The sequence below is a fragment of the Trachurus japonicus genome, chromosome 1 (assembly GCF_045865225.1).
Source record: "Trachurus japonicus isolate A0001 chromosome 1, Traja_1.0".
Classification (NCBI taxonomy): domain Eukaryota; kingdom Metazoa; phylum Chordata; class Actinopteri; order Carangiformes; family Carangidae; genus Trachurus; species Trachurus japonicus.
In genome coordinates, this window is record NC_140907.1 from 37,521,624 (window position 1) to 37,534,620 (window position 12,997).

Sequence of the window (12,997 nt, forward strand, 5' to 3'; positions counted from 1 at the left end):
AAAACTGTGGAGTGATATTTATAATTTTGTTGCTATCATGAAGATTTTATTTTGTTTTGGAGGAATGTACTGTTTGGGTTCCCTGACCTGAAGAAAAAGAAGGAAAAAGCCAACATAACTTTTATGATCAACCTTATTATTTCATATTGACAAATGTAAGTTCATTTAAAAAAAAACGTCCTTTATTGCTCTTAGCGGTGAGCTCAAGCAATACATAACCTCCATCAAATTTTCAAGCAACCAGAAAGCGATTAAGACTGTCAATGTGAAAACTTGAACATTTTTTTGCAAACTTGTAAATTCCCCCTGGCATATATCATAGAAGTGTTTGATATATTGTACTATTGTAAAAAAATATATATATATTTTGTAATGTGAAACAAAGTTTTGAATTGAAAAAAACAAACAAACAGCCAAAGACGGTTTATAAACCAAAAAAAAAAAAGAAAAAAAAAAGCAGAATATCTTTGTGCATAATGGCTGTTTTCGAAACCGCATACTACCGTACTGCCTACTACATACTGCGTTATATGTACTGTATACTACATACTGAATGTGGGATTCAGTATGCTACTTCAGCAGACCGACGCCGTTATCATCGCAGTATGCAGTATACGAGTTTCCCAGAATGCATTTCACGGCAACCGGTAGCAGTAGCTGTAAAACAGGCTAAAAGCTGTTTTATTTCTCGCTCTAGCGCTGTAATTATGTAACTTTATTAAGTTTTAATATTTTTTCATGCGAGAAAGTAACTGTTAAGACCCCAAATATACGGCCAGTTTATCCAAATGACGGCTGTTTAAAAGTTTGCTCCGATGTTTTTCGGAGAAGTGAAGCTCCGCAGCGACCGGGACATCACAGAGGCAGCAGCCCGGCTCCTGACGTGCTCGGCCGGCCAGCACTACAACGTCATTCCGGAGGAGAAAACGGTCGCTAATTAACTTACCCGCAGGTCAACACAGTCTCACCCCTTTGCGTCAAACGGTTGACGCTTGGTCAAGGCCCCTTACGTCAATATACTGACGTGGAGGGGGTACCCTCGAGGTCGTTTCTCGACGAATAGGGCCATAGACTTGAATGCAAATCCCTCATCGTCGGATTTTGACGAAGGGGGGCGGGAGCCGCGGGACCGTTTCTCCCTCACTCCCAGTGCGTCAACAGCCTGACGAATGGTCACTGTCCCTCATCGTCACATGCCTGACTCATTAGGTGCCCGTTTTTCGTCAGGTTTTGACGCGCTCGGCTTTCAGTTGATTCCAATGCAGTCCCCTTCGCGGCGATATGTGACGCTCAGAGCAAGTGATCCAGCCGACCGGCTGCGGCACTGACGGACGCTGTGAGCAGAGAATAACTTTTTTTTTCTTAGAGGGTCTCTCAAGCTTTAAGTCTGACAGACTCTGAGTCAGAAAAGCCGAAATAGACAAAACACATTTCCAAAAGTCGTACAGTTCTGATTTCGTAATATATGGTTCGGGGGCCCAAGACGAACGCGTAGATGTGTGTTTGGTCCTGATCGAGCCATTACTTTTCGAGAGGCGGGGCTTCAAACAGTCGCATTCCTCTGTATCCTTGAGGCCGCCGTTTCCATAGAAACCGACCAAATCACTTGAAACTTGGCCTGTGGACTCATGGTGAGGCCCTTATCCATCACCCCGAGACCCAACTCTGTGGGAGCATGGGAAAGCCAAGTGGCCCCCCGGGGCCCCCTGGGGCCCCTAGAGCAACGGGACCAAAATATTCTGATAGAGGACTCTCTGATATACAACCTATTAATATTTCATGATGATAACTTAAAGCGTGTATGTTTTGTTGAGAAAAAGCAGGAATGGCTGGATTCACTTTGATGTTTGACCCCTGTGACCTTTGACACTTACCAATTGGCTTTATGCACAGCTCCCCTACTTCCTGATCGTACACCAGCTCCTTTAGCTAAAAATTCAGCCTGATAGGCCAAAGCATCTGGAAGCTATTAAAGAATTGCATTTCTCCTTTAATATGAGGTCAGAGAAAGGAGCATTGCTTTTTGGCTATTTGTGACCCTTCTGAATGTCACAGAGCTCTGAATCTTTTGCACACACAATCTACTAGACATTCTGGACAACCTATCAAAATCTCAGCTTCCCGCATCAAAGTCTTGGTGTTTTATTCAAGGAAACAGGGTCAAAAAGGTCACAAATCAGTGACCTTTGACACTTGTGAAGGTCGCACGGGTTTGAAATTGCACATGGTGGATGGCCTTAGGCCCCCGGACAAATACATGAAACTTTCAGCCTTATAACCCCAAGGATGTAGACGTTATTAGACAAAAGGCTTCTAAATCTAGGCTTTGAAGGCCGAGAAACGAGCCTGGACAGTCAGCTGTGACCCTTCTGGACGTCCGACAGGTCTGAAATTCTACAGAAACTTTGTCCCTAGTGCTCTGAACAAAATCAAATCAAAATCTCAGCTTCCCGCATCAAAGTCTTAGTGATTTATTCAAGGAAACAGGGTCAAAAAGGTTAAATTTAACACTAATCAGTGACCTCTGACCCTTGAATTCATAATAATGTTTTTCAGATAAAAAATAAAATGTCACTCATTGAATTAAAAATTACAATAAATATGATGTGATGTGGACCAGAAAGATGCTGGTGAAAATTATGAAAAAAAGAAAAAAAGAAAGAAGTCAAGCCAACTTTTATGCACTTTATTGTTGAATTTTAACAATATAGCACCCTTTTTTTATTCAATGTTGAAAACAAAAAAGATGTTAAGACCTTTTAGTTACTAAGAAAATAATATAAGCTCAATTTGTTTTATTTTTTCATTTGCTGGCAACAGCAAGCTCAACCAATCAGACACGTCGCTGATAAATATGAGGATTATGGGTAATGTAGTGCTTCTCCGTGATATGACATTGGAAACAAAGCGTGTTTTCTTAAAATAAAGTTGATATTACAAAGGGCTTTTGGACTCAGCAGAAGCACATAATATTGTTACACAGTCTTCCTTGGATGGTTACAGCGTTATGGCTAATAATCAGATCTTTCTTCAGAATATTGATTAAACAGAGCAGCTTTTTGAACGCGGAAGTGGTCTTCACCTGTAGAATCCACAACCCCCCCCCCCCCCTGGTCTGACGCAGCTTCCGACAAGGACGTAATTTATTTATTTATTTATTGATTGATTATTCTGCACCAAACACCATGATCACTAAATAAATAAATAAATAACCGAAAGGACGTCCTTGCCGAAAGTTACGTCAGACACAGCAGCATCAGGTTCAATAAAGATTTAAGGAAAAGTTAAAAAAAAAAAAAAAAAAAAAGTTATTCTCTGCTCACAGCGTCCGTCAGTGCCGCAGCCGGGTCGGCTGGATCACTTGCTCTGAGCGTCACATATCGCCGCGAAGGGAACTGCATTGGAATCAACTGAAAGCCGAGCGCGTCAAAACCTGACGAAAAACGGGCACCTAATGAGTCAAGCATGTGACGAGGAGGGACAGTGACCGTTCGTCAGGCTGTTGACGCACTGGGAGTGAGGAAGAAACGGTCCCGCCCCCCTTCGTCAAAATCCGACGATGAGGGATTTGCATTCAAGTCTATGAGTGGCCCTATTCGTCGAGAAACGACCTCGAGGGTACCCCCTCCACGTCAGTATATTGACGTAAGGGGCCTTGACCAAGCGTCAACCGTTTGACGCAAAGGGGTGAGACTGTGTTGCGCAGGTTTTTAAAGGTTTACCACCAGCTGGTTAAATTATTTTCAGGAGATAAATGTTCGTCTCATTGATGAAATCTCAATTGTGGCAGTAGCATTAGTTTGTTTGAATGTAAAGTGAAGCTTCCTGTGTGTAAGCAGCGCTGCCTCGGGGCTCTGGAGCCTAACGTTACGTACAGAAATCACCACATTTACAAAAAATAAATAAATATTTTACAATGAACCGATCAGTCTCCATTAAGTTTTATTTTAATAAACTATAGTTACGGTACACGGCTACACTACCGTCTTTGGTTACGCTCTGGTTACGTTAGGACGTCAGGGGAGCATTGCATTGTGGGATACAGTAGGCGATGTAGACTGGTCAGATGCATACTGGAGATATTTTCCGAATCAGTACGACATCCGGGAACTTTTCGCATACTGCAGATTTTGCTTTTGTTCGCATACTGCATACTGCATACTACATTTTGGCCAAATCAGTACGTACTAGCAGTATAGTATGCGGTTTCGAATACAGCCAATGTCCCTTTAAGGGGTTATAGTCAGGTGCAAATATGACTTGACCCTAAAAAAATTCTAACAAAAGCTTTCTCAGTTGTTTTTTATAGTATTAGATGTTCTTAATAACATACTAAAAGTTTACCAAAATTTGACCACTAGAAAGGTGTTATTTTCAAGACGGCGTCCAAGATGGATAGGAAGCCTGGGGAGACACCAGAGGTGAATAGGGTAAAATTTTTAACTAACAGATATCACCATGAAACTTCCCAAGTTTATCACTTACATTAAGACAAATATTTTTTGTATCAAATTGTATGTTTAAATATGTAAATTAGGCAATATCTCATTAAATATGCGCTAATTTGCATATCCGAAATCTGAACAATGGATAAAAGCCACTTTCAAAATTCTTGTTTTATTTTGTTGACATACTAGAGTCAGAAGTTTTTACAGAGGGGATTTTGGATATCTCTCTTTATCACTCTGTAAATGAGAAAATACTGTCACCAGCCCTAAAAATTCAAGTTGGTCGTGTTTTTAGGAGTAAAATGTTGTATAAATCAGGCTATGAATGATATATCAACAATCCCCTCTGTAAAAACCTTCAGAATATAGAAAGGGATCAAACTGGAAGGTTTGGTGTCTGTAAGTGCTGCTGAAGTGGAGATTTCGGGCTCTTATACAACATTTTACTCCTAAAAACACGACCAACTTGAATTTTTAGGGCTGCTAGTATTTTCTCATTTACAGAGTGATAAAGAGAGATATCCAAAATCCCCTCTGTAAAAACTTCTGACTCTAGTATGTCAACAAAATAAAACAAGAATTTTGAAAGTGGCTTTTATCCATTGTTCAGATTTCGGATATGCAAATTAGCGCATATTTAATGAGATATTGCCTAATTTACATATTTAAACATACAATTTGACAAAACTTGTAATACAAAAAATATTTGTCTTAATGTAAGTGATAAACTTGGGAAGTTTCATGGTGATATATGTTAGTTAAAAATATTACCCTATTCACCTGGTGGTGTCTCCTCAGGCTTCCTATCCATCTTGGACGCCACGAAAATAACACCTTTCTAGAGGTCAAATTTTGGTAAACTTTTAGTATGTTATTAAGGACATCTAATACTATAAAAAACAGCTGAGAAACCTTTTGTTAGAATTGTTTTAGGTTGCTTTCACACCTAACCAAGTGGACTCGAGTTCGCTTGGGGGGCTGAAAGTTGCAACATTGTTGCATTATCACTTGGTTCGGTTCCGCGTTCACACTGCAACTTCTGAACCGCACCAAACTTGCGCCCCAAGCGCACCAAACTTTCTGAGCGTCAAAAGTCGACGTCACTCCGCTCGCGACTGACAGACCTGCTGGGTAACAGTAAACATGGAGCAGCATGTGAAGTTGGCTGTTTGGGGGATGTTGTTTCTTTTTTTTATGTACCAATTGCACTTGGCTCAGCAAGCCGTGCAGTACGACCACCATGTAAGGCAGCGAAGCAGAGCGCATTTCGCTCTTACTACTGCACTGAGGACGGAGAAACGGTACCAGAGGAAAAGACGGAGACTGATGAGAGATGTCGAGTTGTTGGCGTTGTTGCTACACAGACGGCGGACAAGATATGTAACCTAACAATAAAATAACCTATGCATTACGTATGTGTTTAGCAGTGGCGGCCTTAGACAGCTGGGGGCCCGTTTCAATATTTCATATGAGGCCCTGCCCTGTTAAACATCAAATGATTTTCCAGCCATGTGCCCATGTGTCGCTGATGCTTTAAACCCTGAAAGGACGCAGTAAACGCACTATCCATGCATCCCAGGTACGCACAACACATTGAGTGTTTAAAATCACTATCAGGGCAAGAAACCAGGACTTAGCAGAAAAAACGAGGACTTTCATCAAAAAGCAAAATCATGTACATTTTCAGACAAACTACAGGCTTTAACAATATTCTGAATTTAAATTGGCAACAAAAGTAATGAGAGCAAAGTGCTCCGCGTTATTTCAGCACCACGGACAAGGAAAGGACGAGACATGCGGACAGACAGACGTACAGGCGCTGATCCTGTCGGTGCTGCGGTGCTGGAGCAGCAGACAGACAGCTGTCTCCTCCATTATTACAATCTGTAAATAAGCTGCCAATAATATCACATTTTAGTTGTGCTCTCGCTGTGTTTTATTTCTATCATAAGTTAGGACGTACTCATAGATCGCCTGTTTGGAGGCATTTTAACCCGAGGAAAAAAAGAAAAGAGGAGGAAAGTGATTGACAGACGTCAATCATCAGGTTACGCAACTGGGCGCACGTCAGGAGGAAAGCAGGAAAAACACAAGGACATTAGAAACGCTAAGAGAAAAGGAATAATACTGGGAGAAGGAAAACGAGGGTCTATTGATAGTTTGCGGGCCGTTTTCAAAGGTAAGCCTACGTTGTTATTGATATTTCCTGCCGTATTATTAATTAGGAGCGATTATTAGGCTACCGTCGCGGTGTGGCCTGATACGCGCATCAGTGGTTGTAGAGCGGATCAGGGGTCGAGTGTGTGACCGCACGGTGGACAGAGCTGTTTGTGTGTGTGGTGGATGTAGGCCTGTGTGTGTGTATGATAACGGTTGAAACATAGGTAAGGCCGCCTATGGTGTTTAGTCCGCTGAGCTTTCACACTGCATACGAACCGAACCAGGGTTCACTTGCAAACGGACCGAGACCCCCGTTTTCAAGCGGACCAGAGTTCGTTTGTTTGATCCGCACCAGAGTTCGTATGAGCTTTCACACCTGCCCAAACGAACCGGACTATCCGAGCAAACGAACTCTGGTCCGTTTAAAGCGGACCAAAGGAGGACAGTGTGAATGCGCCCTTAGAGTTAGGTGTTTTTTTTTCATATATGCACCCGCCTATTACGACAGTAGGCAGCTTTACGACCGTCAGTTGGTTACCATGGCACTCCCAGTGAGGTTCGCGGGCTCTGACGGGTTTAGCTGCAGCAGAGTCAACAGGTGTGTGTTGGTCGTCTGTGCTCTGCTCCTCGCTGGCCTCGTTTCTCCTGACAACGTGATGTTTCCCTGCTAGTGGATGGACTGATGCTGTGAGAGACTGCTGATGCTTCTTGGAGACCGCAGAAGAAGAAAGCTGCTGCTCGCCATCTCTGTGACCTGTTTGATCCTTCCAGGCAAACACACACACACACACACACACACACACACACACACACACACACACACACACACACACACACACACACACACACTCACTCACAGTGACGGACCAGCACCATAGCAATGATCATAGAGATCAAGAAAATGTATCTCCAATAGCACAATTTGAACCCAGACTAGACAGTAACTCTTGATCATAGGGCAAGCTGCCCTCACCCCCATATATTACTATGTTTTCAGTCTTTTAGAGTTGGCTGGCCGTAAACAGCTGGCCCTGACCGACCTTTTTTTTTTTTTTTTTTTAATGCAGCCACATCAGCACGGCTGCATCTTCATGCAGCCACCTAGGTCTCGTCTTCACGTGGCCGCCTCAGTACGCAGCCGTTGTGACATTTGCCCATATTGCCCTATGGCCAGTCTGTCCCTGCACACTATATAAATACAGATATTAAGAGCTACATATAGATATGTATTTTTACAGATACATGTGTATCAATGACACAATTGGGATTTTATATTTTTGGATTAAAGACCATTCAGTCCTCTTATTTTCATGGATTGAGAAAGGACTCTTTAAATTAAAAAGGTAAGTAATATCTTATCAGGTATGATTCATAGATGGACTGAAGTAGAACAATAAGTTCTGCATCAGAAGTGAGAATTAAAGTTAATTTATGTTCATAAAAGATAAATATCTGAAGACCAATGGTCAAAACATTTGCACCTGTCTGTATTTGTACAGAGAACCTGTTGCTGAGTAAGCTACCCTTTGATAGAAATGTGTGTTTGGACAGTGATGAGGTGATGAGACGAACGTCAGTCCATTAGTTAAATAAATCTGGATTGTATCGGTGCAACGGTTCGTCATTCAATCGCTGACAAGTTTAACTGTCAATAACTGTCGCTTTTGTCATCACAAGACTTTTTCACGAGTTTTTTGTGTAAAGTGAGTCCTCTCATTTTCTACGAATCTCTGTTGAGAGTGAAGAGCAAGAAACAGTGATCAGGTGAGATGAACTTCAGTCCAACAATCTATCAATGAATCTGGATTGGTAGTAAACTGAATAAATTCTGCTCATTGGTTACATTCCCTTCTCTCTGTCACAGTGAGCATCAACATTATGAAACTGTGAAAAATAGTTCATTTCACTAAAAGCACATTTGTTGTAATTTTAAACAACAGACAAGGAAATAAAAGATAGCTTAAACAACTTGTAACTGAACAACACAAACACACTCAGAGAGTGGTGTGACTTCCTGTAACTGTAAAAAAGGATGTGGAAGTGTTCAATTAGTTCAGACTGAGTATCTCTGGCTGCAGCCTGCAGAATGGAGAGAGGTTCATTTTCATTTCATTTTCATTTATTAGTTTATTTGAGATGGGACTCCACATATTCATGAACATACAAAAACAATTATTTGATGTAAATATGCCAGATTTAGCTAGAAAGCTAGTTTCCATCTGTGGTCCCATGGTACACAAACAAATACAATTACATTCAGACATTTAAAACAATAGATAATAACTTACATAGGGTGTTTGCAGCAATTACAATTATATTGTTGCAAATTGTTCAGCAGGTGACAATGCTAGGCAACGCATTGCCACCTGCAGAGAAAGAAAAGAAAAAAATAGATAAATTAATAAATAAATAAATAAATAAATAAAGAACAAGAAATAATAATAATAGAGAGAGAGAAAAAAATCAAAAAAAAATCCAACATCCATCGATGACAGAGAGAAGGGAAGTGACTTGATACAGGTAGAATGGTAGAACTCTTGATATTACACCTGTATGGAATAATTCAATGTGAGTCCATGAATAAATAGTGAGCTAGGATACTGTGGTAGAAGCTGCTGAGATATTTCCTATAGGTATTTTAAGCGAAATAAAAACAGTAATGTCACCCAGCTGGATAGAATGGGTTACATTGTACTACAGAGCCTCAGTAAGCTAATGTTTGCCTTATTTTGCTACTTTGGAGTGTGTTAGTCAATACTATATAATCTTAATATAAAGATCACCATATATTATACTGTGGTTTTCTGAATGTTAGGTGTTGTGATAGAAATATATTTCTGTTACAAAGTCATATTGACCATGTGAATATTCAGCTCCTGTTTACTTGTTCCTCATGTTGTCAGAGGTAATGAATTGTTAATGTGGGAATGTGGAAGTTGAATTGGAGAGTAACAAGAATTTTTAATAAGCATTTGGTGTTGTTATGATCTAACAGAACATAAATGTATAAACTAGGGATGTCACAATTACTTGTTTTCACAATTAATGGCGGTATTAAACGTCACTATTAATTGATCGTAAAGATTCCTAAATACCGTCACTTTCCAAAAAAAGATTATGTCTGAACCGTATCGGCAGATTTGCGCCAAAGTTAAGGTAAATGCACAGATACTGGTCCATTTATCTAACGTAACATTGAATTGGTAGGAGTTTAAATGCTAGAGTGTCATTTGTGTTTAAAAAAAGATTCAAATAAACTCAAACATTTGGTATAGATGACGATTAATGACTTGAATATTTCAAACACTTCCCCGGGGGGATTAATAATTGGCTATATTTTAATAGATACTTAAAATATTTTGTGTAAATAATTAGTAATGTAATTATATTTTGACTATATTTGATTTTGCACATTAATAGTGTAATTAATGCATAATAATTGTGATAATTGTAATACCGTGATTATTTCTCAGACAATAATCGTACCAAGAAAATCTATAATCGTGACATCCCTAGTATAAACTATAGCTGTGTCCACAAAATCCAGGTCAGGTCTTTGATGTGGATGGAAGGATCCAGTGAGGAGGATCAGCTGGTTCAGTAGACGGTAAGCCACCCAACTTGACTCCCAGGTTCTTCAGCAGCAGTGAAACAGCTGGATGACCTACCTGTCCTGTGGTGGGCTCGGACCAGTCACTTTGGCTGGAGCCAACTTGAGCTCCCATTGTACTGAGAGTGGACTCTGACTCAGCAGACTCTGACAGCTCACATCTCCATCTGATCTCAACCTGGACTTCACTTGACTTCTTTTGATTTTCCTCCGTGGTCATCAGAGTCTGACTTGAAATCATTTCACAAACAAACATGTAAATGCACATTAATGCAAATGTTACCTGCTTTGTTCTTAAGATAAAAATTAAAGTGTCAGTGAATTCAATCCTGCAGGTTTGTCAGCTGGATGTTCCTGCTGCCACTCTTCTGTTGTAGCACATCACAGAGTTGTACTGGATCCAGATGTGGACACTGACTTTCAGTGGAGCTTGGCGGTGCTGTGTGTGTGTGTTTCACTTTGCTGTGTGTTACTTTCATGTGTGAGTGGCAAGCAGCCATATCTTCTGGTAATATGCTGCAGACATGTTCATCAGTCAGTAGGGGGCAGTATGGTGCTGCTATTTAAGGATGGATGGATGGATTGAGCCTTGTAACGCCGCATTATGTAATAATGACGCATTATGTAATAATGTAATAAATCTTCACGTCATTATGTAATAACGCCGCATTTTGTAATAATCTGCCGCATTTTGTAATAAAAATCTTGAACGCAATATGTAATAAACTTTGCCGCATTTTGTAATAAGTTGTTACATTTTACATCACTTATTACATATTGCGGGTGTTACACTTTTTTATGAAAAAAATGTAATAATTTTGTGCATTATGTAATAAACCACCAAAATGGATGTCTTAATTAGAAAAAAAAAAGACATTAGGACCATCAGAATAACACTGACTTTAAGCATACCAGCATGCATGAATCATAAATATGAATTAATTTCTAAAACCAGTAGGACGGTCAAATCTAACTATCTATCTATCTATCTATCCCACTGACTCCCCGCTCGAGCACGGCTGAACCTGGCCGGCTTGAGCTCACTTCACGGGCGCGAGCCTGCTGCAGCCGCCGCTGCTGCTGACAGCAGAGAGAGGGAGGGAAAAAAGTAAATTTCGCTTTGGTTAGGTTCAGGCAATGAAGAAAGGAGTTGGTTAAGTTTAGTAAAAACACCAGGTAGAGGCTAGACAGGCTGGAAGCATAATGAGCGATATATGTTATTAATATGGAGTGCTTGTTTTGCACATGATCCGTTTGATCCCAGAAAGGAAAAAAGGATCAATGCGCAGCCTCTGTTTCCTTTCTGATTGCGTCCGTCTGTCTGTTCGGAGTGGGAGAGAGAGACAGAGAACCCAATCCACCTGTCTGTAATGTAAGTTTGATTTGATATGAGTGTCAAGGTTTAATTACGGACACTAAGGGACTGTTCGTTATTTATCATCAGTGCCACCGGAGGGATTCACGGGACTTTTTTTTTTTTTTACATGACCCCCCTGTCTGAGTCAGTAAATTTTAACATGACCCTGCATTAAGCCTTATCAAAAGATACATGACCCCCCCCCCCCCCCCCCCCCAGCCATCGACACGTTACATCGCATCACGTAACGTTAGCGCGTGACACTACATTATTTCATTTTGACAACCATGTGTGCAACACCTTCTCATCACAATGCCATTTATCAGCTGTTATTAAAATCCAACTCATCAATAACAGAATCGCGATTTTGGACCAGCCCACATTACACAACAAGCCATTAACAATTAATCCACACTCAAACCGAAGCAACAATAATGTGAACTGCACTCAACAACGTATTATTGCAAGGTTTACGACAGATATGACAGACAACTCTGTGTGTGTGTGTGTGTGTGTGTGTGTGTGTGTGTGTGTGTGTGTGTGTGTGTGTGTGTGTGTGTGTGTGTGTGTGTGTGTGTGCCTGCGTGTGTAAGAAAGAGAGAGAGAGAGAAAGTAGGTAAAACCAGCTAGCTGTTAGCTACCGTAGCTCAGGCGTCGGTCTCCCGTCAGGTAAAAGCTGCCGTTTATTCCTCAAATGTAGTTCATGAAGTGGAGCCTCTCTGGTACAGTTATCCATCACTGCAGTTGAATTAGCCGCTAAACTGCTGGACGCTAAAACCGAGGGGGCGTCTGTTTGTTTACAATTCACGAAAGCAACGTGAACGTACGTGCTGCTCAGACTATGTAGAGTTACGCAATGAGGCAGGCAGCGTAGCCTCTGTACGGTACTGAAGTTAAACTCACTCACCCATAAAACACGTGCTAAGCCGCGGGCAAAATCCTTATTGAGTTCTTGGCGAAGCGGTTAGCATCGTCGCCTGCGGTGCGGGAGACCCGGGTTCGAACCCCACTCAGGGCAGATCAGAACAATATAAAATAACGTTGTGATTTAGGGGCCGTTGCTCTCATTGTCATCAGTGCTTGCAGCTTTGAAATGTCCCGTTTTTGTTTTGTTTTTGTTTTTTGCGAGCATTGCAGTGTCCTCCAGACAAAATGTTGAATGACCCCCCCTCACTGACCTTTTTTTTTTAGTGGACCCACCCCTCAACAAAGAATATTATGACATGACCCCCCCCCATTTTCCTCCGGTGGCCCATTCCATAAATAACGAACGGTCCCTAATGAGCGCGCAGCAGTGCGTAAAAGTCGTGCGTAATGACAGCTCCTCGTTGGTGAAACATAATAAACTGCACCTCTTCTTCCACGTGTGTCTTATTGACAGGTGGAGCCCATATGAATAATAATATAAATGCATAGTGAACG